Genomic DNA, 27,633 nt, shown 5'->3' with positions numbered 1-27,633 from the left:
GAGGCAGAGGCAGAGGCAGAGGCAGAGGCAGAGGCAGAGGCAGAGGCAGAGGCAGAGGCAGAGGCAGAGGCAGAGGCAGAGGCGCAGGTGGATCTCTGTGACTTTGAGGCCAGCCTGGCCTACAAGGATGGCCAAGACTACTCAGAAACCCTGTCTAGAAAACAACAATAATAAAAGATGACCTCATAGGCCCAGGTCCAACCGTGACCTGGGTAGCTATAGTACAGGGTAGACAAGAATGAGGAGCCCCTGCTTGCAGCTTTACAGCTTTGGAACTGTCTCTGGCTATTCTTTCTTATAACCTGCTCTTCCCAGACCCAGTGCTGCCAGCCCCTGGAGCATCATAGTGACCCTCCAACAGCTTTTAAAAGTCTATGTGAGAAAACACAGTCTCCCCCATCTCCCTGTGGCTCTGCAAATCTTCGGGTCAGATTTCAAACTCCAGTTGTGGGAGGGGGGACAACCAAGGCTGTGGCCTGCCCCGGACATAGCAATCTGGTGGCCAAGACCCTCTGTTTCCAAATATAAAGCTGCTTGTTTATTTTTGCTGACAGCTGAAGGGGAGAAAGAGGTGGAAGGCCTTTCCCTTCTGGCTCCAGTCAACAAGAGCAGAGAAAGACTCAGAACCCCAGCTGGCATGAGAGGAAGATAAATAAGAAAAAACAAAACACGTCCTTGCACTACAATGGAATGTTTTAAAGAGAGGTGGGAAATGCAAGGTCGGGGCAGATCTCATTTTCTGGCATCTCGGGAGCTCAGGGAGGAGGCGGGCTGCTGCCGCCTGGATGCTTTCAGGGGCAATCGGTTTTGGAGGGAACTCATTTCGGGGGGAGTGTAGGGAGGGGATGCATCTTAACAGCCAAAGCACCGGTGTTGATTTCCTTTCCAGGGAATACTGGTTTCCCTGGCAACAGAAAAGTCCAGCCTCCGAAGTTCTGACAGGGAGACCAGGCTTGGCCTGGGATGCTCCCAACAATTATGTGAGGCCAAGGCTCCACTGTCCTGCTTGCCCCAGCAGTGAGCTGGGATAGTGCGGTGTAAAAGTGCCAGGTCTGCAAAAAATTATAGCCGCAGCTCCCCATCTCTCCCCCACCCCGGCGCTGTGCATGCGGCTACTCATCCCTAGATTCATAGCTTTCCAGGCTTTATGGCTGAGCAGGTAAAAGTGCCAGGAGCAGCTTGGCAGCATGCCCATGTTGACAGCACCTGTGGACCCCAGGAGGCAGTAAAGGTGCAGGAGTGGGAGCCGGCAGGGGCTGTTAGGGGCTGGGCTTCAGGCATGGTGCGCTCGAGTTCTGATCTCTAGCCATACTTGGCTATACAGTTGCTCTGAAATGTTCCAGATTTAAACCTCGTTTTCTCAGAGACAACTATCCCAAGGTCTGGCCTGAGAGGATGCCATCCGTGCATCAGGTGCTGAAGGCAGGAGAGAGGAGCCCTGATGGTATTTGCAGAGCACTTATCCCGAGGCCGCCACCGGGCGCTGGGCTAAGTGCTTGACATGCATTATCTCATTTAACACGCTCTCCAGCTGCCCGGCAAGGCAGGCACAATTATCCCTCACTGGAGGGAGTGAAGGGATTATATGACCTGCCCAAGGCCACCCAGTAAGTGCATGGCACAGCCGTGACTCACACCTGCCCCTCTCCAAGGCCTATTCTCACAGGAAAGGAGAGGAGAAATGGGACAGGAGAGACAATGTGGCTAGTGGTTTCTTCCTCTGGTGGAGGGAGACAGATGTCCCTCCACTTTTCCCTTGGCTCCCCTCCCCTGAGCCTTCTCCTGTTCTCTAAACATTCTGCACACTGTCCTTCCCCCAGGAAGACAGGCCACAGAACAGAGCCACCTGGAGGCTTCAAAACAACGCCCCAGTCCCTGAGCCCACCTCCAGCAGACACTGCAATGGTGGCCACGACCAAAGGGCCTCTTATTGCATCTTTCACGGTCACAATTCAGCAACTGGAGTAGTTAACAGCTCATAGTGGAAGGGCTGGGGGCTCAGACAGGACCAACTGATGATGACAACCAAGCCTCCACAAGCTCCCACTGTGTTTTTTCTGGGACGTTTAAAACATTTTGTGCATCGTATTTTATTGTATTCTTTCTTCCTTCCTTTCTTCCTTCCTTCCTTCCTTCCTTCCTTCCTTCCTTCCTTCCTTTCTTTCTTTCTTTCTTTCTTTCTTTCTTTCTTTCTTAAACATGTATTTATTTATTATTATATGTAAGTACATTGTAGCTGTCTTCAGACACCCCAGAAGAGGGCATCAGATCTCATTATGGATGGTTGTGGTTGCTGGGATTTGAACTCAGGACCTTCAGAAGAGCCTGTCAGTGCTCTTAACCTCTGAGCCATCTCTCCAGCCCCTATTGTATTCTTTCAACTATGCCATGAAACAATACCATAAGTAGCCTCACCTCAGAAACAGGGGAAACTGAGGCAGGATGCTTTAAAATATGGCCAAGAGCTCACAGCTAGTAAGCTGCAGAACAAAGATGGAATGAAAGTTCACACATGAGTATCTTGCCCATCTCTGTCTTGTGTCTTTGGTTCTTGTGTCTCTGTCTTGTGTGTCAGGTTAGGTGGCAGCCAGGAGCTCCAGGTTTTTCCTCTACAGTGTTCTGCTCCCTTAAGAAGTCTTTTTTGTGCTCCAGAGAACATCAAATAGGGATGGGACTCGTGTGTGTTCCTGTGCATGCCCGTGAGCCTCCAGCGGATGCTGCATGGAAGATGTGTGTGCCGCTGATTTATAACCATTGGAGAAAACAGAACTGCAAATCTCACCCACAAATCTTCCTTATCGGGGATGCTTGCAACAAGCAGACACATCATGAATTCCCAGGAACAGGCAGGTCTCCTCATAGCCTTGGTTCCCACCAGCTGCCTGCTCCCCTGAGCCTGTCGGGGAGCCATGGGTTGGTTCCATGAGGTCCCTCTGGCAGCCCGCAGAAGGCCAGTTCACCACTCAGGAAGTAGTGGTCCATCAGAAATGCTGGCTCCCCAGTGGTGGAGTCTGGGAGAGCTCCAAGAACCCCTCCTGGCTGCTAGAAGCATGCTGGCTGCCCTGCTCCAATCCTGACTGCTCAGCTGTTGAACTGGGTCTGAAGTACCAACAGCCAGAAGAGCAAAGATCCCCTGAGCAAACATAACAGTCTGCCAGCATCAAGGGGCCAGGTGTGGCCATCAGCTCTTCTAACATGACCCCAGGTGGAGGCTCCAAGAATCTCTTTCATAACTTGGGTTCCAGATCTGAGCACAGAGGTCTCCTGACTCAAGAGATCCAGCGCTCAGAACCATCCTGGCATGTTTCTTGAGTCACAGGTTCCTCACGTCCTCAAGCCTCTTAGGTGTCCTTAGACCCTATCACTGGCATGTATATTTTACCTGTGTCCTTGAGAGGGGCTGGGTCACCCCACAGGTGTGTACCTCCACCCCAGTGTGTACACGATGAACCACTGGGAGACTGCTCTGCTCACACAGCCTACATTGTCTTCTCTAAATTCACACTAGGTCCCAGATCATGGAGGGAAAAGCACAATCCAGGTGAGGTAAACTAGTCAGACACAGGCTTCCCCACCATCTTGGATTGCTGAGTGGTCCCCATGAGGCTGATCATTAGGGTGTCAGTGGGTAGCAGGAATGGCCCAATCTTGGTTCTGCCTTAGCCTGCTGTGTAGTAGGCCTCTCTGATTAGTCTGATGTCCTTTCTATGTGTGTGTGTGTGTGTGTGTGTGTGTGTGTGTGTGTGTGTGTGTGTGTGTGACTGCACTGGCTGGCCTGAAACTTTGCCAAGTAGGCTAGGCTATCAGGTGAGTGAGCACCAGGGATCTGCCCGTCTCTGCTCATCCCAGCACACCTGGGATTACAAATAAGTACCGCTGTGTCCGGCTCCTTAGGCGGGTTCTTGGGATCTGAACGCAGGTCCTTGGGCCTGCAAGGGCTCCACAGACTGAGTCACTTTCCAGCCAGTGCTCTGTCTTTTTTGAATCTGGAAAATCTGAACCCAGGTTTGTCCTCAGACTCATTGAGAGGATTAAATCGTGAGAGTAAAGAGAGACTCTGACCTTGAGGAGAGACATGAATACACACACACACACACACACACAGAGACACAGACAGACAGACAGACAGATACACAGAGAAAGACAGACAGACACACACACACACACACAGATCCTAGTCAAGTGGCAAGAATCCCCAGCCAGGCCCAAACAGCCCCACTCCCTTCCCTCTTCCTGTGAGGTGTCTCTCTCTGGCACTACACCAGGGTTCTGGCTCCTCCTCTCCAAGACACCCTAAACCCCAAACCTATAATCCCCAGCTGGGAAAATGACAGGCTTGCCCGGCAGCTGCCCTCCAAAGGCCTGTAGGTGTGGAGCCAGGCTGTAGCCCTGGTGGTGACTAGGAGGAGGGCCCAGGATACACAGCCCCATGGAATGATGGGAGGTCAGCAGCTGGGGAAGATGCCATGGGGAATGAGGGCCTGTGGGTGCGGAGAGGACAGGTGATGGACGACGGTCAGAGAGGGTCAGCAAACTCTTTCCACCCTTGATCTGACCTTAGGGGGAGGAGGTCAGGCCTCAGACTCAGGGCAAGGTGGCCGACCCCTGGGGCAAAGCCAAGTGCACTGAATTCTAGCCTGTCCTGGGGTCCCTTAGATGGGCTCCAGAGCCTGTATTTGGGAACAGCCTCTGGGATAGATCTGCAGCTTGCTTGGGAACCATGAGTGGCCTCTGAGAAGCCTTTCCCTTCTGCATATTCCACAAGAGTGGGGCAACTCCAGGCCATCCACCCCCTCACAGCTCATCTCCTCAGAAGTAACGTGACCATTTGTGGATGGAACTACAGGACTGTCCCATCCCCACCACCCCAAGCCCTGACTAGGGCTCAGAGTAAAAAATTCAGGCCTAGATCACTCACAATGGTTCCTCCCCACCAGGAAAGGCCACCCAAAAGCCCACAACTTGCTGCTGTTGGTTCTATCTCCTGCCACCAGGACTGGTAAGAAAGCTGTCACTGGCCCTATAGAGGAGGCTGGCACTGGACCCAAGACCATGGAGTCTTCTGTCCCATCACAATGGCTACCAAGTGCCTGGCTTGGAGAAATGATGTTCCATATCAGGCTGTATTGTACTGACCTCCCATGCCTCCTCCCCCCAAACACACGGACACGTGCAGTGGTCCTAGATGAGTCATTTCCTTCGAAAGCCTCAGTTTCTCACTAAAGTTGACACGGTAGAAGGGCAGGTAAATCAAGGCCATAGGTAGGGAAGAGCCCATTATGGGTGTCAGGATGCTTGGCTCAGGCAGGGTAAGAGTCAGGGAATGGATTAGTTCAGGGCTGCACCTGAGAAGCCTCCATAATGCCACCATCACCTGCCTTACCCTGGAGAGCCAGCCTCCCAGGACAGAATCTTAGAGCTGTGTGAGCTTTTTCATAACCTATCCCCGAACTCAAGTGTACCCTGGTACTTCTTTCAGTCCTGTATCCAGGAGGCTAGCGGAGCTCCTGGGCTGGTCTCTGTTGGAAAGTGGGCCCAGTGAATGGCTCTGGGTGTGAGCCTGCCACCACCCTGGCACCCTTCCATGAAAGGGATAAATAGGAAAGAAAGAGGGGCAAGTTAGGGAAGGATGCTGCTGCCTTCATGATCCTTGCTGCCTCTCCCCATGTAAGATCGCTGACTGGAAGCCAGGGGCCTCAGAAGAGGCGGGTGGTAGAAATGACAATTGTTCCCGTGGCCTACCCACCCGATGTGCCTGCTCACCCGCTGCCCGGTCCCCACTTGCTTCGGTCTCACCAACCCCTTCCCTGCCCCCTTGCTGGCCTGAGATGGCTGTTGCCATAGCAACCCTGCTCATTCAATCCGAGGATAATGAAGCCAATGTGTTTTTCATTCCCATGAGCTAGACTGCAGGAGCAGCGTGGCGGTGGTGATGTGTGTGTGTGTGTGTGTGTGTGTGTGTGTTGGGGGGGTTCCCTCCTGCCCCTCCTTCCTGTCTGGGGAAGAGACAGCAGGTGGTGCCTGACTAGCAGAGGGTCAGACACGGGCTTGTGAGAAAGAGATAAACCTTGAAGCCACCAAGTTTTTAGTCTACCATGGCAAGCACAGGCTGGGCAGTGCCAGCTGGAATGGCAAGTCCTTCTTGCCAACAGTCAGATCAGAAGTGGCTCAATGCCACAAAGAGTGAGTAGGATATAGGACCTGGGCAGAACAGGGCTCTACTTCTAGCTTGTGTCTCTGGTCTCTCTTTGGTACAATCAAGTTCCCCAAGTTCTTTTTGAGTTCTACCTCATTGTCTAACCGTCTATAGGACCCAGGGTTCCGGAATCCCTTGCTTCTACAAACACACAGCCAAGGCTGGCAAGCCATACAGACCTGTTATCCAAGCACTCAGACACTGAGACAATAGGACAGCTAAGAGCTGTGGGCTATCCTGGGTTACATACTGCCTCCAAGTCCAGCTTGATTTGCATAACAAGACTGTCTTTAAGAAAATAACTGGGCTGGAGAGATGGCTCAGAGGTTAAGAGCACTGACTGCTCTTCCAGAGGTCTTGAGTTCAAATCCCAGCAACCACATGGTGGCTCACAACCATCTGTAATGGGATCTGATGCCTTCTTCTGGCGTGTCTGAAGGCAGCGACGGTGTACTTGTAAGTGTACTTGTAACAACTTATACTTGTGTACGACGGTATACTTGTAAGTACGGTATACTTACATACATGAAATAAATAAATCTTAAAAAAAAAAAAAGAAAATAACTAACAGCAAATAAATAAAGCCTGCCGACCTGTCAAAATAATTCTGACTTGTTGCTACCAATGACTATCTCTTTAGGTTGCTGTTGGGGGCAGGGGTGGTGGTAGCTGCACACAGTAGGCTCTTTATAAATGTGTATCTCCCTTCTCGTCTTCCTCCATGTATCTCTGATCTCCAGCCCAGTGACAGCATCGTTTAGGAAGTGTTCCATAATGAGGCAGAAGTTGGCTGCTCTGACCATCCTGCCTTCCTCTAGCTCTGGGCATGCCTGTCCTTCCAGAAGGGAAACTGAGGCCTGAGCAGGGGTGGCCTGGCCAGCAGGCAGAGCTGTCTAAATGGAGTGGAGACACGCTGGGGCCTCATGGCCCACAGTGGCCACCTTACCAGTCTCCCCAGTCTTCTCCTAGGCAAAAAGCCAAAAGGACTCCCGCAGAGCCTGGCCTGCCTCTCCCATAAGTCAATCACCTGGGAGGCCAGTGGCCCTCTGCCTAGCCAGGCTGACAGATGACGGGGAGGGAGAGGAAGCTTGCCAGGCAGCCAGTAGGGGTGGGAAGGCCAAGGTGGAAAAAATCAGAGCAGAGTTTGAAAGATGAAGAAATAAACCTGCCAGGAGGGAGACAGCCTCAATCTGTCCTCCATAAAGCTGTCTCAGGGCCACCAAGGACGTCGGCGGATGGAGGGGACCGGAGATAGCTCCTCCTGGAACCTCTGCTGCCCCCACAGCCCAGCTGGCCTCCAGATCTGACTTGGTGAGGGTTTCAAAGAGGGACCTGGCTGGGTTTCTGGGGCATAGCGGGTGACAGGAGGGGAAGGTGGGGGCCTAAGGCCTTTTTTTTTTTTTTTTTGGCTTTCCTAACCATTTGCACACAGAAGGCACTCGATACTGACATCTGGACCAAGTGAATGGAGGAAGGCATTGTCATGTTTGCAGTTAACAGAAAGAGCTTGGGCACAGCTGAGTTGGCTCCAGGGTGAACCACAGGCAACCTATGTCAAACTGCAAAACAGAGCCTCTTGGTACCTAGCTCCCAGGCCCACGTAAATCCACCTTCTCTAGAAGCTTTCTTGTAGGGTGGGCACCTCCTCATGGCATCCTTGGTAGCACCCATCCTAGCAAGTCTGGGCAGGGGAAAACTGTCAAGTACTCTCAGTCTCTCCGTGGGGCCATGAAGAATCCTGGTTTTTAAAAACAGTGACCCTCAAAATCTGCTCATGACGTACGATCAACAGATGGATCAACAGATGAAAGGATCTTAGGAAGCGACGGGGGGGGGGGGGGGGGGGGGGGGGCGGGGAGCCCAGTGCAAGGCAAGAAGGAATCCTTGGGCAGAGTCAGGGCAGTTCTGTTTTTCTCCTTCCACTTCTGTGACTGTCAGGCTGGCCACAAGCAACACGCGTTACTAAGGAAAACAGGACATTATTAAAATCGGCAACGAAGATGTGGCTCCCACTAAATGCTGCTGCCTTCCTGAGTTTATGGCACAAACTCAAAGAAACCCAGGTTGCATCAGACAGTGAACACCACTCAGAATCTTTCTCTGAGACCCGCAGTCCCAGAAGAAGATTGTGTCAGCCTTGTCTTTACTGTGTGACACTGGTCATGCTCTGTCCTTCTCTGTGTGCCGACGTGCTTCCTGACCTTGCCTTCTCACTTCACAGGCTGTGCGTGAAGACAAAGGGGTCTTGACAGCTTATATCTAAAGTGTAAGTAACGCTCAGAGAGCTTCTATGAGTGGGCCACTGTCGGGCTGGAGGGCAGCTGAGGTACTTCTCAGGCAGGGTGGAGGAGTCTGGCCCTGACTCAGGAGGCTGGGGACCAGCGGAAGAGCCACTGTTTACAGTGGAAACAGCCTTGGAGCAGGCTCACTTTTCCACTGTTTTTGTGGCACTGCTTTGGGGGTGGGGTGGGGGTGGTGCAGGGCTTCCTGAGAGCGGGCCAGCTTACCAAGGCCGCATGGAGCCCAGCCCCGTGTCAGCCTCCAGCAGGAAACACATGTTTTCATTTCACAGGTCCTGCTAGGCAGTGTGTGCAGGCTGGGCTGCACGGAGACTCAGGATGTCACTCCTCCAGCAGCTTCAGCCACAGGTACCCATCATACTTCACGCTGCGAGCAGCTGAGCACCCAGGAGCACCCTGCAGACCACAACCCAGACTGGCAGATTTCCAACCCAGTGGAACTGTTCTAGGCCCAGGGTGGCAGCAATGCCAGTGGACCACTGCACACTTGTAACGGGCCAGCCAGGGCGGCAGCCTCAACGTCTAGGGGTAAAAGAAGGGTTTCACTGTCCCTTGCTCTGATCCTGGTGAGCTGTCCCGGGTTTCATGCATCGTCTTTGGCTTGAGGTCAGAGACATGCAGGAAGAGATCTCCCTCAGGAGAACAGGTGCAGACTGGAGCTGTGGCAGATAGAGGCCAGAGCTATGCATTTACTCTAAGGGTTCTGGGCCTTTCTAGACAAACACTTCTCAACTCCAGGCCTTGGTTTCCCCCCAAGGCAGGAGACACTCAGTGGCTGCATCCTCAGCGTCCCTGGCCCTTAACATCTCCATTTGGCTTGTTCAATGAGCTCTTCGCCACCCTAGCATCCCGTCTCTGATGAACAGTTTGAACATGTTAATCCCCACCCTTACTAGACTTCCATTTTAAAGGCTGGGCTCGCAAGAGGGCAACTATTCGGTAGAAGGGGTTCCCAAAATCAATGTCCCCTCCATGGAAACTGAGAAGAAACGGCCTTGTGCTCTTCTACTAACTCAACGTTCACTGGCTCCCCACTGCCCATCAAACAAAGGTGTGCCCACAGGGCTTTGTCCCGTGACAGGCCTCCTAGGAGTCTCTCTGGAGCTATACCTGAGTGCTCAGCTATGGGACTAGCTTTGGCTTTCTTCCTGATGTCTCATGTTCTATCCAGTTCAGCATGGCCTCTCCCTGTGCCTCTCATAGGAGCTGTGGGTCTCAGGCAGCCCTACAGAAGACTCACTTTGGTTCTGCAGCTACAGTAAACTGGGTACATTGACTACTACCTTAGAGGATGCTAAGAAGGCTCCCACCTGGGTGTCCTGTGCCACAGCTGACAGCATGGGATATGCTGGCCATTTTGGCATTCCTGGATAAGGCTAGCTCCCACTGAATGGCAAGGATCCATCCTCCCTCTTTATTACTCTACACACTTTCTTCCTGGACTTACCCCGACTAGTCAGAAAATAAAGATGAGCCCAGTCGCTTTGCAGATAGCACTGCTGTGGCCTTCCAAGCAGCTCCCTGTCTTGTGGGAACTAACAGGGAGCCAGCCCTATCCCTGTAAAGATGCAGGTGGCTCCCTATGCCTATGGTTGAGGCTGGGGCTCAGGCCTGAAAGTCAGGTGGGGCCAGTTCACATTCTGGCTCTGCCTTCCAGTGGGTGTGTGGCCATGGGTGGAGTGCTTAGCGTAGCCATCAGTGCCTTAGTTTACAAACAATTTGTGGTTGCTGTTAAGTCCCCCAACCCCCCACAAGCATAGCCTTACTAGTTGGAGTTAGCTTCAAACTTGAGATGATCCTGCTTTGGCGCCGGCAATGCTCTGAACTGTAGGCGAGTACCCCCATGCCCAGGTTAAAACAAACGTCTAGGAAGTTTAAATTAGATGGCGTACACAAAGAAATGAGAGCAAGTACTAACCAATATAGCTACCATTAAGGCTCTCCTGAAACACAGCGCATAGTCTCAAGCAGTTATGTGCACCCCACACGGTGACACCACGACTGACTGCTAAATTTGGGTTCAGTGGCCTTGGGTAAGTCACTTGTGCTCACCATTTAGCCATCAAAGTAGATTCTTAAAATTCTTCCTTAGTCCCCTCCTATGCCTCTGGTTACCTCAGTGCCAGAGTTAGCAGGATGTCCTCCATTCCTGCAGCCCTCTAATCTGTTTTCACAGGGGCCACGCCCTGTGCCTTCACAGCCTGGAGGCCTCTGAGGAAGGATGCCCGGGCACTGGTCAGTGCATTCTGGGGCAGAGCCGGGAGATCTGGGGAACTCACATAGTTCAGTGTCAGACAATGCCTCTCCCTGGAGCCCTGTGTTCATTTAAACACCCGAATTATCACACGGCCCACAGCTCAAGGCTGGAGATCGCTTCCTTTCTGCTATAAAGGGCTTGCTTCCAGGAAGAGACATTCTCTAACTACAGGTAGGCAGCGCTGTACCTAGTTGGGGTTAAGTCCAGGAAGAAAGTATGTAAAGAGTAATAAAGGGGCCTGCTTGAGGGGCTGATTGATTGATGGATTGATGGGCAGGGTCTCACGTAGCCAAGGCTAGCCTCTAACCCGTATACCAAATAATGGATAATGATACAAGATTTTAAGAGCCTGTGTCTTATTCAGATTTGTGTCCACAAAGCTGCTTGAGGGTCCTGCACTACATTTCAGCCTCACAGGCTAGTGGGGGTGAGTCTACCTCAGAGTTACACAGCGTAGCTCAGTTTCCTCATCTGTAAACCAGGGGTAACTCCAAACCTCACCTGCCAGGGGGCTGTCGGGAAAGGCTGATGGCATTGCTGTTCCATCACTAATGACTACCCTCTCAGGGACTCTGCTGTCCTTTGCCCTTCAGAGACAGAGTGCTATAAAAGTTCTTTTTCTCCTGTCCTGTAGGGTGAGTAAGTATCTCTGGGGTACCAAATACTGTGTACAAATCACCCCAGAGGGGCTGCCCCACTCTGAAGCCAAGCTCTTGGTACCTCTTCTCCCTTGAACCTATAAATCCAGGTGAGAGAGATGCATTGGCTCAGGAGGAATATGTCAGGTCTGGAGGAATGTGGTGCTAGAGCCTGGGAGGGTGACCTTACCCAGCAGGCACTGCTTACCCAGCATGCACTGCTCACCCTTGGCTCCAGTGAACTCTGCTGAGATGCCCTGGCTTCCACCCTGTCGCCTAGGCCTGGCTTCATTTCTCAACGCTCTGCTGCTGCTGCTTTCTGCCCTGGCTTTTCAGCACCTCCACAGACACCCCAGTGTTTGTTCTGTACACCAGCGTTTATGCAGTGACTACTGTATGCTGTTCTTTCCTAGCACACAGAATAGGCCAAGTACAACCCATATAAATGATAGGTTCTCACACACTTAGGATGGTGAGTGCAGCGGGGAGAGACTGGTTGTGCGGAACTCAGGTGGTAGTCCCACATCAACTATTGAGCTGGGTCTCCACCCAGTATGAGGCATAGTCACTCATGAGGCCCCACACCCAAGGCTGGCTCTGTAAGTGAGATGCCAATAGTCAGAGGAGCTCTGTCCTCTCTTCTGAGTTACAGCATCACCCAGGCCTTGACATCATCCTAGGTGGAATGAGGCATCAAGGCCTTAGCACTAAAAATTCCTTCTCTGCCACTTGCAAGGGTCTAGCCGCCTAATTAGAACAGGTCCAGCCTTCCCACATTGACCTATGAACCCTCCTGAGCATGAACACGGGTTAGGAGATGAGGACAGTTTGGTTACTTGTATGAAGATTCTTGGCGAGCCTGAATCATCAGAGCTGTCCTGGCTTGGCCCAGAGACTGGGGCTCAGGACTGGTTGCTGATGTATACAGGTAGCAGGCCCTGCCTTTGGGGATGGCAGAAAGCCACTGAACCTGATGTTCTGTGACCAGAGGGAATGGGACGGAAAGCTAGTCTTGCAGGGATACCCGATTGTCATAAGGCTTTCTAGGCATAAGAGTCCTTACATCACAAAAGCCTTTAGTTTATCAGGACAAAATTGGAGCCACAGGCAATCACAGGTCTTGCCCACAATTTCCCAGGAGAACCATGTGATCTCTAGGCCATTTCCCCTCTGTAGGCACTGGTACGCACCAGACTAGAATGACCATAGGTTTTATATGAGGCTACCTGTTAAAACTCAGAGGCCTGGAGCTGTTGAGATGGCTTAAGGGGGAAGTGCTGGCTTTTGTGTAAGTACAAGCATGAGGACATGAGTTCAGATCTCCTGTACCCATCTAAGAAGGCAGGCACAGTGGTGCACCTTTGCAATTCCAGCACTGAGCTAGCAAAGAGACAGATCATCAAACTCCCTAGCCAATCAGCCTAAGGAAGTTGGCAAGCTCTGGGCTCAGTGAGAGGTCTTGCCTCAGAAGAAGGGCAGAGCGTGACTGAGGAAGACACTTAAAGTCAACCCTCTATTTCCACCTGTACATGCAGACACATACAAGAACTGCATGCACACGCACACTCATGCACACACACACACACACACACACACACACGCACTTTGGAGACTTGGGCTCATGCAACAGCAGTCCATAGAATGTAGCTCTAAGAGACAGCCCAAGAATCTGGATTTAACTCAAGTCTGAAATAGTCCTTGAATACTGGCAGGCTTGGCAAGTGCTGCTAACATACCCATGTATGAGTCTAAAACTTCCTGCTCACAGGAGGACTTTGGGGAGGGGGTAGTATGTGGAGGGTTTCACAATGAGGAAACCTCATTGAATGCTCCTGTCTGGTAGAGAGGCATCCCTGTTGGGACAGGAGTCTGTGGAACTCAGTTCATAAAGGGGATGGGTGTTGCCCAGCTCCTGCTATGGGTAGGGGAGGGAGGGGCAGGGAGCTAAAGACATATCCCTCTGTCCACAATGACCTGGCTCCTAAGTGGCAAAGCAAGGACTTGAACCCAGCACATTTGTCCCTAAAACACATGCTTCAACCAGATGTCACACCATATCACTCCAAACCATGGGGGTAAAATTGGCATTGGGCACTGAGCATTCCAGTGACCAAATTGCCATAGGAAGAGCCGATGGAGGTGGCTGGGATACGGGTGACCCCTATTAGCCGTCTTTAAGGCCACTTGAGAGAAGCCACATACATAAAGGATGTTTGGATCATCTGCAAAAAAGAAATACCCTATGTTGTCTTCATGTTCTGGCTCGTGGGAGTCTCTCAGGGTCACTCTTTGCCACCCAAAAGTTTTTGGACTTGGGTGTGTGGTGATTAGGAGACAACTGAGTACAGAATGTTGGCTCTCACTGGAGAGAAAGGCAGGGTAAAGGGGCTTCAAGGGGACGTGTGGAGGGGAGAGGACCTCTCAGTGAATGTCATTTTGAGCTAGATGGCCCTACAGAGTAGAGTGACCAGATAGAAGGGTACTACAAGAGAATACCACAGAGATTACAAGCTGGCATAACCCCCTGGACTCTGAAAAACCTCCAAAGAGGGTCCCTAACATCTGAGGGGAAAGTTATGCTCTTTCAAACAAACTGCAGAGGATGAGACATGCTGGACAGGAGATATGGATGACCTGAATGACCCAAGGGCATGTTCTCTATTAAGTGGCACAATCTCAGGGGCAGAGTCACCAGCAGCCAGAGTGGACAGATGCCACTGGGACCACACAGAGGCCATTGCCCTTTGATTTTCTTTGTACTGAGATGGACCCAGAGCTGAGAAATCCATTGAGGAGCCCAACCCTAGAAAGCAGGAGCTCAACAGGCAGATGCATGCCTTGGAGTACCACTACTCTTACCTACCAAGTCTACACACAGCCTCAGAGCTCATCTCAGTTCCTTCAGACACTGAAAGAACTACACAGATGAAGCCCTGTTGCCATCCCTGGGAAGCTGAGGACACATGGACTTCCTAAGACACAGGAGTTCCTAAATCCTGCACTAAATCACTAGTACTCAAAGGGGAAGACAGCAGAGAGCTGGCTTAAAGGAACAGGAGCAAGCAAAAAACCAAGGGATTGAGATTCTAGGACTTTAGAAACAGGGTCTGCGGAATCTTAGTGGGCAGAGAGGGAGTTCCCAATTCAGTATACACTCAACACAGCGAGAGGCGGCAAGCCCAAGGCAGAAGAAGCCTTGGAGGGGAGAGAGCCAGCACCTGAACCTCCCATGGCTCACCACAATGCCAGCCAAGTGCAGCGGGAGGGACTTGATGGCAACAGAGGACAATGTGCTCTGCTGCCAGATGCAAGCCTGGGGGTGAGGGGTGGGGATGGAGGGTTAATACCTGCATTTGGAGAGCCCCCCACCAGGCCAGCAGGGGCAAGCCCTGACCCTCTCTTTAGGCTCATGAAGTCTTCCTTGACACCAGCATCTTCTATCCTCCCCAGAGCCTGAGTTGGAGGGCATACACCCTCAGGACACCTCTGCAGTTTAGAATACTTGCTGGGAAGTGAGAGGTATGGAGGTCAGACACACTCTTTTCCTGGGAGGTCAGGGTTCAACTCTCTCAGCTCCCAGTTTAGAGGCTAAGAGGGATGAGGGCAAGGGCAGAGTCATGTACTCACGCCTGTAATCATTGCTTGGGGCTCTGGATCCTGGGGTTACCAGAGCTCACTGTGGGAGATGGGAGAAAATCCACATAGGGTCTCCTTCTAGATATAGTGAATTTTTACTCTAAGCATTTCTGCCATAATTCTGGTGACTTCATCCATTTTCAGGCCCAGGCTCTGCCAGCTCCTCCCTCCCCCATCAAGGCCTTAGTTCTTACCCCTAACTGCAAAATGAGGACACCAGACCCTCCAAGCCTGCACTGGCTGCTGTCTCCTCAAAAGCCACACCGGTGGCAGAACATGGAGATCTGTGTGCACCGAGCAAGCACATGGAAGATTTCGAAGATTCAATATGAAACACAAATGTAAATATAAATACTCCGTGGACCCGACAGATTATCATTTTGATACACAATCAGTGTGAAACGGGGGTGGTTCCCAGAGGGTGTGGTGAGAGCACGGGAGAGGAAGGGCCTAGACTTCAGAGGAGGGAGCAAGCACTCAGGGCCCTTCAGACACAGACATGAAGCACAGATTGAAGCAGGCCTCAAAGAGGCCAGGAGGCAGAATCAGGAAAGGGCTCTGCTGGATAAAGACAACAGGGCAAGGTGCAGTGTGGAAAGGCACAGTGAGGGCCAGGGGAGCTCCAGCCCAGGGCACTGGCAGAGGCTGGCCTGTGATGTGGCTAGGAAAGGAGGTGGTGGCCAGAGGGCAGCAGCTACCATGCCAGGCTAACTATGCCAGGTACACAGTCGGCACTTCCAAGAAGATACCAGCCGGAGACTCTCCCGGGGGTGACCAGGTCACTGATATTCCTAGGTCTGTAGTTCTCTGGTAGCTCTCCTCCAGCTCCCTTCCCCTCAGGAGAGGACAATTTACTTATTCATGAGCACACATTCACTCCCATCAGGCAGCCAGTTCCTGCACACCTCACTTCTAATTATAGCAAACATTTCAATAACGCTGCAGGAAAATGCCAGGTTTCCAAAGACCCTGATGGTGGGGGCGGGTCCCTCATCTTCATCTATGGGCTAGGAGGTCCTCCTCCATTCCAAGTGGCCAGCATAGCAGGACCAAGTGAGAGAGAAGATAGTGTAGTCCTACTTCCAGTCACCTAAGCAACGCTGCCTCCTAGCATCTGTGAATGGAAATGTCAGCCTGTGGACCAATGCTGCACCCTGCACTATGGCCAGGAGCACTGCCTTCCTGGGTCTGCATACCAGCTTCCTCGGGTACCTGCTTCAAGGGAGAAACAGAGCCCAATAAGCCAGGCCAAGGATGTCTGTTCAGGACCCAGGAGGTATCGGCTCTGCTGAGACTGGATGAGAAGACAGAGCAGAGGAACTGCTGGACACGTGCCAAGGAAAGAGCAGCTCTGACGATGAAGGAGAATAGGGGTGAGGGGAGACTGGGCTTGGCTGGCCAGTCTGGACAGAGTGGGGAGAGTGGCCATACTAAGAAGGAGAAAGTCATGAGTGGTATCTGGGCAAAGGAGAACCAAGGAGAAGGGTGGAGATAATGCAGTCCCTGGGAGAGGTGGGGCAGAGATGGAAAATCTGTCAAGTCACACCAAATCTGACCAGCAGATGGTGCCTAGGTGTGAGACCCTGCCCCTAAGAGGCAGAGGTACCATCAAGACCCAAACTGGCCACACCAGCTCAGCCTCAGGACCCTCTCCCACTCTGTTCGGTTCTGGTACCAAGGCCACAGGGCCAGTCCAGGCATCAGCTACTGTGGCATTGTATCCTGCCAAGCTCATCTTCCTGTGGCCCTTCCCAGAGGTCCACTGTGGAAAGCATCATGCCCCTGCTTAGACTCAGGGACGCTCCAGGACCCCAGGCCACGGCCCAAACCCAAGTGCAACTCCAGCTTACGTGCACTCTTTTTTTTTTTTTTTTTTTTTTTTTTTTGAGACAGGGTTTGTCTGTGTAGCCCTGGCTGTCCTGGAACTCACTCTGTAGACCAGGCTGGCCTCCGACTCAGAAATCCACCTGCCTCTGCCTCCCGAGTGCTGGAATTAAAGGCGTGTGCCACCATGCCCAGCAATCACGTGCACTCTTGATAATAGCTCTGACTCCTAGAAGGCTGAAACCGAAGATGCCCAGGGGCTCTGGCCCTCCTGCCCAAAGTGCACTGAGTCAAACTGTCCTGCCACTTAGAAAGTGACTGAAGCGACACATCACCTGGCTATCACTCCAAAATGCAAAAGAACTGTAGCCTGCACCACATCCTTCACTGCTGTCAGCTCACTAGCAACCAAGATGGTCTAGTCACTCAGTAAAATATCTCCAGGGCAGCCCCTGTGTGCCAGGCATTGGGACACAGCCACGAAACACTTGTCTTATCTGCATCTACCCTTAACCTACTTTACAGTGGCAAGTCTGAGTTCAGAGGGAGGCAGTGACTTCCCAGAGTCACCTGGATGATGGCCAAGAATGAGACTTCTCCCTGATGCAGGTGCTGACCACAGCTCCTGCCTCCACCCCCACCCACTGTTTCTAGGACACAAAGGTATCGATTACCAGCCCTACCTTGGAAAGGGTTTCTTTTCTTTTTCCACCAAGGCTTTCTGCCCACCCCCATTTTTTTTTTTTTTAAAGAATAAACTTGAAGCCATTCCCATGATTAATTACCAGCTGCCTAATGCTCTGCCACTGGCAATTTCTGGAAAGGGAATGAATTACCTTGAAAAACATCCGAAAAGAGAACCCACCGTGAAGGAGAATCAAAAAGGTTACCTGGCAGTCCATGTGGACTCTTCTAGCTGGACTGGACTGCTGGTAGGCCCCTCGGAAGAGGGGAGCAGGGTGGCTGGCCCTATTATAGAGGGGCATGTGCAGCCTGGTGGGGAGTGGGGCAAAGCCTCTGGCTCCAGAGAGCAGTATGGGGAAGCTGAAGAAGCAGAGGTGGAGGTTGCTTTCCCTGCATCTATATAGACCCTCTCTGGTCTCTGTCCTCTGACATCACACGTTGCTTAATTCCTACAGATCTCAGTTCAAATCCCCACTCCACCACTTACAGCTCAATGGGGTTTTTAAACTGCAGAGCCTCTGGAAAATAAGGCATTATACAAACCTCCTCCAGGGACTTGGGGGATGGGGGTGGGGAATGGGGGGTGGTGTATTGTAAGTGCACAGCCAAGGTACCAGAAGAGCAAAAGTTTAGCTCCACTAGAGGCTTCCAAGCATTCTGGCCAGTCTGTCTGCCATGATGGTGATGTTCATGCTCATTTTGGGATAAGGACACTTACTCTTGCTGTAGGGGTTTGGCCGGCCTACAGTCATTTAGCTGGGTAGCAGAGATCTGGGGTTCCTGTAGCAGAAAGGGTGCCAAAGTCCAGGTCTCCATTTGTCCTGGTGCCTACCAGCCCCACCCTGGGACCCCTGGAACACTGTACTTCACAGAAAAGCTCCAGCCAGCTGGGCAGGGATCTCCACTCTCCCAGAGTAGCCCAGGGACAAGATGCCATGAGACAAAGGGCTCTGGGCCAGCAAGCATCTGTGTAAGGCTTCTGCACCCTCTGGGTTGAGAGCCAGAGAACCAAAGAGTAAATAGAGATTACACAGGTATCTTTGGTGTATGCCAAGTGTGATCAACTCTGAAATGCCATCCTGGGGTGAGACACACTGGTGTCCTGGCTGGAGGCTCTTATTCTGAGGCTTGGTCCCCATCACTCTGATGAGCTCCCCAAGGGATGGGCCTATACTATCCCCATCATGCCAGGTGGCTTGTTTGTACCCATCCTGGTACTGGCAGGTCCTCAAAGGAAGAGCGTGGTGGGGCATGTGGGGATGGGGGGGTCCCTGTGCACATCCCTCGTCATGCCACTCCCATTTGACAGACATGTAAACTGAGGTAGAGAGCTCAAGGTTCCAGTGGACAAGTGCCAGAGTCACAGTCTGAAGCTACCAGTGGTCACTGTAGCACTGAGCATGCCTCTTGGCCATTCAGGTCACCTTTTGGGGATACCCACGTTTCGCCGGTGTTCAGGTTCACCACTGTGTGCATAGTGTCCCTGTGCAGCGGCTGGAATGTCAGGCCTACATCCGGCACTCTCCACCCTGCCTCAGCAGCTATTTGAGAAACATCAAGTCAGAGGCTATGGAGTCTGAGCTGAAGGGAGCACTTGTCAGGACACAATGGCATCCAGGTGGTGGCACTGGGCCCCACTGCGAGGGCTGAGAAGGCCTAGCATAGCTCAGACTGATAGAGGACCCCTAGCCCTGCCTCTGGGAGCCATAAAGCAGTAATGTGCACCTACCTCAGTGAGCCGAGAGACACTAGTGTTCCTGTGCTGGCCAGCCACTCACAGCTCTTCCACTTCACTCAAGGTCCATCCTCCTGCAAAGAGAAGGCGTGGTTAGTGTGTCCGGCTCCTGCAGGGCCCCGTGCAATGCTGAGCACATGGCCACAACTGATACCAGAGGGAAAGGTTAGCAGGCAGCACAAATTGACAGACAGGAGCCGCAAGGGGTGTGTCATGTGATAAAAGGCAGGACCAGACACCCCACCTTAGCAGACATCAGTCTCCCAGTCCAATGGATCTCCCTGGCTTGCCCCTCTCTCCTTCTAGAAGACCCGAGAGGAAGTGGTGACACTCCCTCATTCACTCAACAAACATGGCATGAATGCCCAGGCTGCGACAGTGGTCGGTTGCTGCTTCAACAGCTAGTGACGAAACACTAAATCTCAGTAGTATCTGATGTAGAGAAGAAGTGCAGGGCCTACCCCACAGAGACTCAAGGGGTGGAGTGATTAGGAATGTGAAGGATGAATCAGAAAGGCAGGCCAAGATTCAGGGGACAGTATTTGTGTAGAAGGGACAGCAGAAGCGAAGTGTCTAGATTATGTGGAGGTATAGAGCTAAAGGGACTGGAAGGCATGAACTTCTGGCAGAGATGAAGGGAGGGCAGAAACAATTAGAGGGAGAATGATCCCAATTCCAATTTGGGAAGAGTTCCCGTGGATGCTGAGGGAACAGAACTTGGATGAGAAGAACGAGGTAGAGAGACCAGCTGGGGGCTGCTCCAAGATCTTTGAGGGCAGAGCAGATCTGCAGAACGGTTAGTTCTGCTGGTGACAAGGTGACATGGGGCAGGGTTATCCTCACTGTGTGGTCTCTGGCTGCCTTCCACTGCCCCAGGAGCTCATAGGTACCCAGGAGACTCTCTGGTAGAGTGAGAGATGCAGACCATCATCCACTTCAGGTTCTGGCTCTGGGAAAGCAGATCTGTGGTTAGAAGCAAGCGTTGTACCTCCTTGGGCCAGCCTGCTGGCCTCTGAGTCCTAGGAATGCAGGCACCAGGGCAGCATGCCTCTCAGAGCAGGGAGGCCTGGCTGACGGTGGGACAGGTGGTGCCAGCCCTGCATCCAGGCTTCTACTCCTGTCCATTCCAGGCTCTCTCGCTGTCCAGCAGGCACAGCTGCCAGAGACTCCTGAGCTCTGGAGTTTAGGGTACAGCCTCTAATCAGAAGAACTTGGTTCAAACCTCAGGCTCACCCTATCTCTAAAAATGTGTGTCTGGCATATAGTTCTTAAACCTCCCTGCCTGTTTCTTCATTTGTAGGGACAAAGGTTCATGTGTCCCGATGAGACACAGGTTGTGTAAGGCAGTGCATATAGGGTGTGGACCCTTATCTACTAGAGTTGATGTGGATCCTCCTGTAGGGGCCAGTGTAAAGTTCTATACAGCAAGAGTCCCAGAGCCACCAGCCAAGCCAATGGGTCACCTCTTAGACTCTGGCTCTGAGAGCCCTTCTATTTTGAGAACATAAATAGTCCTTAGTTTCTGTAGCTGCAATGCTCCATTTTACAGAGGAGGAAACTGAGGACCAGAGTTTCATACACAGCAGCCGCTGGGCTGGGCTGGGCTGGGAAGGGAGTGGGCCTCTTGCCTCCTGCCACCCACAGCCCAGGCGTTTCCTGAAGTCTAGTTGGCCAGCAGAGCCGCTGACAAAGAGAAAATGATTATTTTGGCAGTGGAGACAGAAGCCGGAGTGGAAAGGCCTTGCTCACTTAGTGGGTGTTATCCAGGCCTTAAGGATGCACGCCTGCCAGGCCTGCTGCTCAGGGTGCATGGCTCTCACTCGGGCACCCGGCTCAGCACAGACACATGCCTCTATTCCCTGAAGCCGGTGTGAACAGGGACAAACAGGCTGGAAAGGAAATGGGGGCAGGTGGAGGACACTGAATTTGAGCTCTGGCCTGGGTCAGGGGTATGAGCCTGCATTATATCTGAAGAGATAGGAGCTGGAGACTAACGTTTATTGAATCCATACTGTGGGGTCACGATGGCTGAAATTAGCTTCGGAAAAATGCTCTTTAATTTATGTTCAAGGCCCAGAGAAGTTCCCCAACTGTCTAAGGTCAAGCAGCTACTACAGAGTTAATAAACATAACAGCCTGGCCCTGGAAGTCATACAGTAGCCCTGCTCAGGCCCCTCACCCAACAGAAGGAGGCTCAGATAACCAGGAGCCTGCATGAGGCTGTGGACACAGAAGAGACATGGTGCCTGACCCACTCAGTCCTGCTAGTGTCCTCTGCTCTGGCTCCCAGACTGCGTGAGCTTGGACACCTAGGAAGGCCAAGGATAGAAGACAAGAGGTAACTTGTCCTTGGCTGCTCCCAGACAGTACAAACCACAGGGTAAATAGCAGGTCTGAGAGGCACTGTCTTCTTCCTCAAAGGCCTTTGGTATCACGGAGGCTTGTGGGCAGTAGGAGCTCACCCTGGTTTCCTGTGGATGGGGACCCATGGGGAGTGGGGGTGAGACTCCAACCACAGGGCAGCGTCCACCAGTGACAGAGAAGGCCATACAGAGCTACGCCCATCTTGGTGAGCAGGACTCCAAAGCTCCAGACAGGGAATGTGGTTGTGGGAGGTTCCATCACAGTGAGAGAGTGAGTATACCCTGGTCGGTCTTGCACAAGGCAGAGATAGATCACTTGGGGATGGAACTGTCCCAGGGCCAAGATAGATTCCCTCAACCATTGCCAATTTACTATCTTCATCTATTCCAGGGATCCCCAGGAAGAACTGGGTGTTGTTTTGGTGGAGACTACAGTCTGGATTGGAACCCTGGCTTGGCCTCTGAGGTTAAGTCTAGTTTTTCTATTTACTGCTGGGTCATCCTGAGCAAGTTACTCAACCTCTCTCAGCCCCTATCTCCTTTCTAAATAAGGGATAGCATTTGCTCAAGCTACACATCTGCAATGGAGGCTCCAGGCTGCTGTGGATCTTGGGGCTAAGCATGAACATACCTAGGCCAAGAGTAGGCAGAGAGTCCGTCCTTACAGTGTGTGGGGCAGTCCGGCCTGCAACCCTGAGGGCTGAGCCAGAGGTGAGGTGCTCACAAGATGTGGAGGAAGGGTTCTAAGAATGGCAGACACAGTACCTTTGGGAGTCCAGAATTGCTCCAGTCACAAGTGGGTAAGTGGGCACAGAACTATCACAGGGGCTCACCCATTCCCAGAAGACCTGGTATAATGACAAGGACTCCCCATACCCCCCAACTTTTGGTACTTGATCTGGATAGAAAACTCATCCTACCCCTTTTTACAGATGGGCCCGATGCTGCAGAGCTGATCTGCCAATAGCTGGGGGTGAGGAATGGGTGCCCCCTTGGGCCCACCCAGACTCTTCATGGGGACAGAGATTTCCTCACCTAGGAGATTTGCAGTGACATACATCCCCTGAGGTGACCCTGAGCTTAGGCCATAGTCTCTCCTTGGAGGCTGGGGCTGGCTCCAGAAACAAGGCAAATATTTACCCCAGATGGTTATCCAAACCTTATCTGAAGCTCTGCCTCCTGCATTCTTTGAATACATGTTCCCTGACCTCACATTCACTGAGCCGAGCTGTGGCTTGGGGGTCTGGACAGGGATAGCCTGACTCAGGCTCCAGAGCTGGGGGAGCCAAGGTCTGCTGGCTGGGAGGCCAGAGCTGTCTCCAACCTTTCTCAGGGAGCCCCACAAGGGATGTTACAGGATGTTCTTGGAGAAATGCACACGGGCAGGAGCTGACTTCTGGCCGGTGTCTAGCTTTGCCCAGAAAGGGGTATAGATGAGATCTGTGTTGACAGCACTGGAACATATGATTCAGGATGAGTGACAGAAAGCACACAGGGCCACACAAAACAGACACAGAGAGACAGACAGACAGACACACATACACACAGATAAACATACACACACGGTGTGGCCCAGTCTGCTACCAAAAGGATCCTCCCACCTGTTGGCCCTTCCTCAACAACTCTGTGAGCTCCCTCAGCCTGTGGCACGGTCCTGGGTACCATAATGGGAAGGTACCATTAGGCAAACCTGAAGTTGCACATCCCAAGGTGAAAGCCTTTGGCCAAAAGCAGCAGATTTTGAGGTTCCCACCTCACCCTGTACCTTCAGCATTTCTGTCACTGTCCCATGGACCCTGGCTGGCCACCTTCACTCCCTGAAAGACCATCTGCATAATGCTGCCTTCACAGAGGTGTCCCTCCCTGCCAGAGACTTTTCTAGAGCTTCCAGAACATCTAGAACACCCGATGTTTCTTTCTCTTTGCATAATTAGAGCTGGGCAGCTATCTATATTTTGGGCCATGAAGGCCACAAGGAAGGACTTGGCTGTCCTCATTCCAGGCAGCGTGGAGTTGTAACATGCTTGGGGATTGCTCAGCGTTTCAGATCAGATTTTGCTGTACCTCACCAGCCTCCAGAAGCAGGTGACAAACAGGTGGGCTGGTGGCTCAGTTTGGGAACTCACGGACAGGGGTGCCTAGGAGTAATCATTAGGAGGCCTTGGTCTAAGAACTGCTCACAGATTCTTAAGCAGCCCAGGGAAGCCTGCTGTAGAGCCCTGCTCTGCCCTGCCCTGCCCTGCCCTGCATCAAAGCAGGGCCAGGTCCACTGACCAGGGAGCCAGAGAGGGGGCAGGAGCGGTGGGCAGGTGACAAGTGCAGACCAGGGCAATTATCTGCCTCCTGGGCCCTCAGAGAGGCCTCTGAGCACCAGGGAATGTTGCAAGCTGTTCCCGAGGCATGTACACGGCAGGACCCACCCACAGGAGAGACATGCTATGGAACTCGGGTTCATGCCCTGGGGCTATCAGGAACCCAAAGATGTGGTACTGGAGGAGGTCACTGAGCTGTCAACTCACGACTAAGCATTGTCAGCCACTCGATTTCTCCCTCGGAAATTTCCTTCTTTTCTTTAACAAATGACTGGGGATGGCACATGCAGGAGAGGCAAACCGGAAGCCAAGGAAGGCGAGAAAGAGCTGAAAGCTGGCATTCGGCATCTTCTCTGCCTGACAGGGTGCTCCTGCTTCCATTTTGAGCAGATATGGGAAGGCAGGTGGGTGGATGCTTCCAGGGTATTAGAACAGGTAGGTGTGTGTGTGCTCGTATGTGTGCTTGTGTGTGTGTTCATCTGTCTGTCCATCCATCATCCACATGGGCCTGGGATTACACTAGGGCTTGGAGGCACACCACCTTGGGCTTAGGCTGAGTCTATCAGTACAGGGTACCTCCTGGGACAGAGGGCCAGGGCTGAGGTTGTAGCTCTCAGGGTATCCGGGGAAGGGGCAGCTATATGCATGAGACAGAGGCTCAGACTAATTCCATCCCTGCAACCCTGCCTTGCTGTGGTTTGAGTGACCCAGCACCATCTTGTAGAGAACCTTGCTAGCCAGAAATTCCCTGCTCACCATGAATATTGTTCCCAGGCCCAAGGGGGACGATTCTGCCCATTTACCTCTTTCTCAGAATATGTTCTGACCATGGGACACACATATGGCTTTCTGATCTTTGCCCACACTACCCTAGCTTCTGAATGTGAGGCTTGTCCAAAGAAAGGAAAGTCCTACCCAAGAGTAGGACAGACAGAGTAAATGGGAACCCTCAAGTTAGAGCTTGGGCCCAGGGTGAGGACTGATTTCCCTTTCCTGCCTTCTGCACCAGATCCCACCAAGAGCAAGAAGAAGAATGAAAGCCTCACTTGAAAGCCCCCAAGTGCCACAGCCAACTCCCCTAAGCAGAAGAGATCCATGGCTCCAGTAAGTGGCTCCCCATATTGGGGGAAGGGACAGGCCTGCCTCTCTCCAGTCCATCAAAGAATCACTTTTCCTTTGACCTGGTTCAGAACGCATGACAGCATCAAGTGACTAGACGGGGATTTCATCTCTGCCACTTCCTGAGCTATGTGATGCTGGGCAAGGAACCTCTTGGGGATTGCTTTCTCATCCATAAGAAGATGGACCTTGAGAGCCTTCCTGGGCTGTAGAAGGGCATCATGCAATTCTGCCGCATGCAATGCTAAGAGATGCTTAGCGTGACATTTACTACAGCTGTAATGGGTCCTGTTCAGTGGAAGGCCCCAGACACTAATCCCAGAACTAGAGGTCCAGGCCCTTCCACGGCTACCCCAGGAGCATGTGCAGAATGTCTGTGTTAGGCTTGCTTGCTCCTGGAAGAAGGGCCACTTCCCTTTCCACTGCATCAGCTATAGGCTCTAGACAACCTCCAGACACACACTGGGCAGGAGTTCCCTTTTGTGCAGGCCACTGCTATATACCTCAAGGATGCCACAGCTCCTTCTCCCTTTCTAGGGGCCATGGTCTTGTTCAGAAGGGCACCTGGCCCAGGGTGGCCAAAATATGGGTCTTGGAACCAACGCAGGAACGTTTCACTTTCAATGCTATGGACCATAAAATAAATTTTTATCTCTTGGCTTTGCTTGCCATCACTCTTCCCCACTGCTGACCTGGGGCTGCTCAGGAGCGGCACCCTCCCCTACCTCTGGGACCTTCAACATGCAGCATTTACAGCCTGGTAGAAGCTCAGAGATCAGTGCCTTGGTCTGAACCTGCCATCTTACACAAGGGGCGGCGGGAACACAAGGAGGCCCAAGACCAGAGGCCGAGTCAGAATTGCAGAATTGTTCATTCTCTCTCTCTCTCTCTCTCTCTCTCTCTCTCTATATATATATATATATATATATATATATATATATATGTGTGTGTGTGTGTGTGTGTGTGTGTGTGTGTTGTGTGTGTGTGTATTTGTGTTATTTGTGTGTTTTTGTAGCGGGGTAGGGAGCAACTAAAAAGCCAGAGAGTTAGTCTTGACCCACAAATAAACAGCTGGTCGTTCTTCAGTCTCCTCATCTGGAGCCATCGATGGATTAAGGCCTGGATGAGTTGACTTCAAATGCACGAGAAGTACAAGAAGCTGGACAAGCTCCAGCACTGGGGACTGTGTGTTCTCCATGACTTCCATGGCCACCCCCAAGCAGTCACATTCCCTACCAAGCAGGCATCCCTTGAGGACACTGGCCACATGTGCCTGGAAGTAGCATCTGGAGCCCAGGTTTATAAACTCCAGACAAATGAAAGCCCTGTTTTTTGTTTTTTTTTTTTTAAAGATTTATTTATTATTATATCTAAGTACACTGTAGCTGTCTTCAGATGCACCAGAAGAGGGCGTCAGATCTCATTACGGATGGTTGTGAGCCACCAATGTGGTTGCTGGGATTTGAACTCAGGACCTTTGGAAGAGCAGTCGGTGCTCTTAATCACTGAGCCATCTTTCCAGCCCGAAAGCCCTGTTCTTGTTAAGGCCCTAATGTCACCCATGCCTCTCCTGTGGCCTCAGTCTGTATGGCCCTGAGCCTCAGTTTCCTCTGTGGTGTGACAAGGGGAGGGAAGGTATTAGTGGGGGTCCAGCCTTCTCTCCAGGGGTGGCCCATGAGTCTGTCAGAGGCAGCTGAAGGACTAAAGAAGAAAGGGTCTTTGCACTTCACCCCACAGTTTGTCTCTAGGCACGTCACCAACTCAGCTTTCCCCATCCACACCTTGTTTGGTCAGTGCTGGAGTTTGTGTCCAGCCTATCCCTTTCATCTTTTCCTAACCTGGTCCAGCTGCCTCCCATCTCCTGAAGTTTCCAGCTGGGGAAGAGGGATGATGTTTACTCAGTGCCCAGGTGGCTGGACAAACTCTAGGAGGAGACTAACCCTCAGCAGGGAGCTGGGCAGAGAAGGGCAGTCCTGATCTGCTTCCCTGTGCATGGCCAGAGACTAGATAGGCCTGCCTTCCTGGGCGCCCTAGGCCCAGCCCTGGAAGGTGTCAGCGTAGTTCAGCCTCTGCATTTTCCTGCACCAATTACGGATGTGATATCAGCTCATCCATCCCTGAGCCAGGGCACACCCATTACAGGTTGTTTCCCTGTCCTGGAGGGTCCTGTGATTGTTAGGAGCATGCCAGCCAGGCCTTCTTGTAGGCATAAGCTGCCCTTCTCTGCAGAAGCTGGGATCCCCCCACCCCCACGCCCCACCACGTTCTTTCAGGGGGAGACTCTCATTCCAGCAATCTGAAGGCAGTGTCGGGGTGAGAAGCAACACCCTCACCTGCCCATTCATCCTTAGGACTGACAGAACACGCACCCTGGGGGCCTGGAAGGCACGAGGAGACAGTGGGATGACACATGGTGCTTACTGCCCCACTCCAGGCCTAGTCTAAAGATACTGTTTATACATATGCATCCACTGTGAACACACTTAAACCCCCACACTCAAAGCAATTCCATGAGGTGGGGACTGGTGTCCTCACTGCACAAATGAGGCAATATGGGCTCAGGTACTGG

The 27,633-nt window shown here is 52.2% G+C and overlaps 1 protein-coding gene across 5 annotated transcripts in view; it reads right to left on the bottom strand.

Moving 5' to 3' along the window:
* The window catches only part of Zmiz1 (zinc finger MIZ-type containing 1), a 206,056-nt gene that overhangs the window by 110,449 nt on the left and 67,974 nt on the right, over window positions 1–27,633 (bottom strand). For all 5 annotated transcript variants that reach the window (XM_021182703.2, XM_021182704.2, XM_029468727.1 and 2 more), the window contains exon 3: window positions 19,265–19,344. The gene's annotated coding sequence lies outside the window, so the exon portion shown is untranslated. The remainder of the gene's footprint in view (window positions 1–19,264; window positions 19,345–27,633) is intronic.

Source organism: Mus caroli, chromosome 14 (genome assembly GCF_900094665.2).
Source record: "Mus caroli chromosome 14, CAROLI_EIJ_v1.1, whole genome shotgun sequence".
NCBI classification, from domain to species: Eukaryota; Metazoa; Chordata; class Mammalia; order Rodentia; family Muridae; genus Mus; species Mus caroli.
The sequence above is the reverse complement of the archived record's forward strand: the minus strand, read 5'-3'. Positions and strand labels throughout refer to the sequence as shown.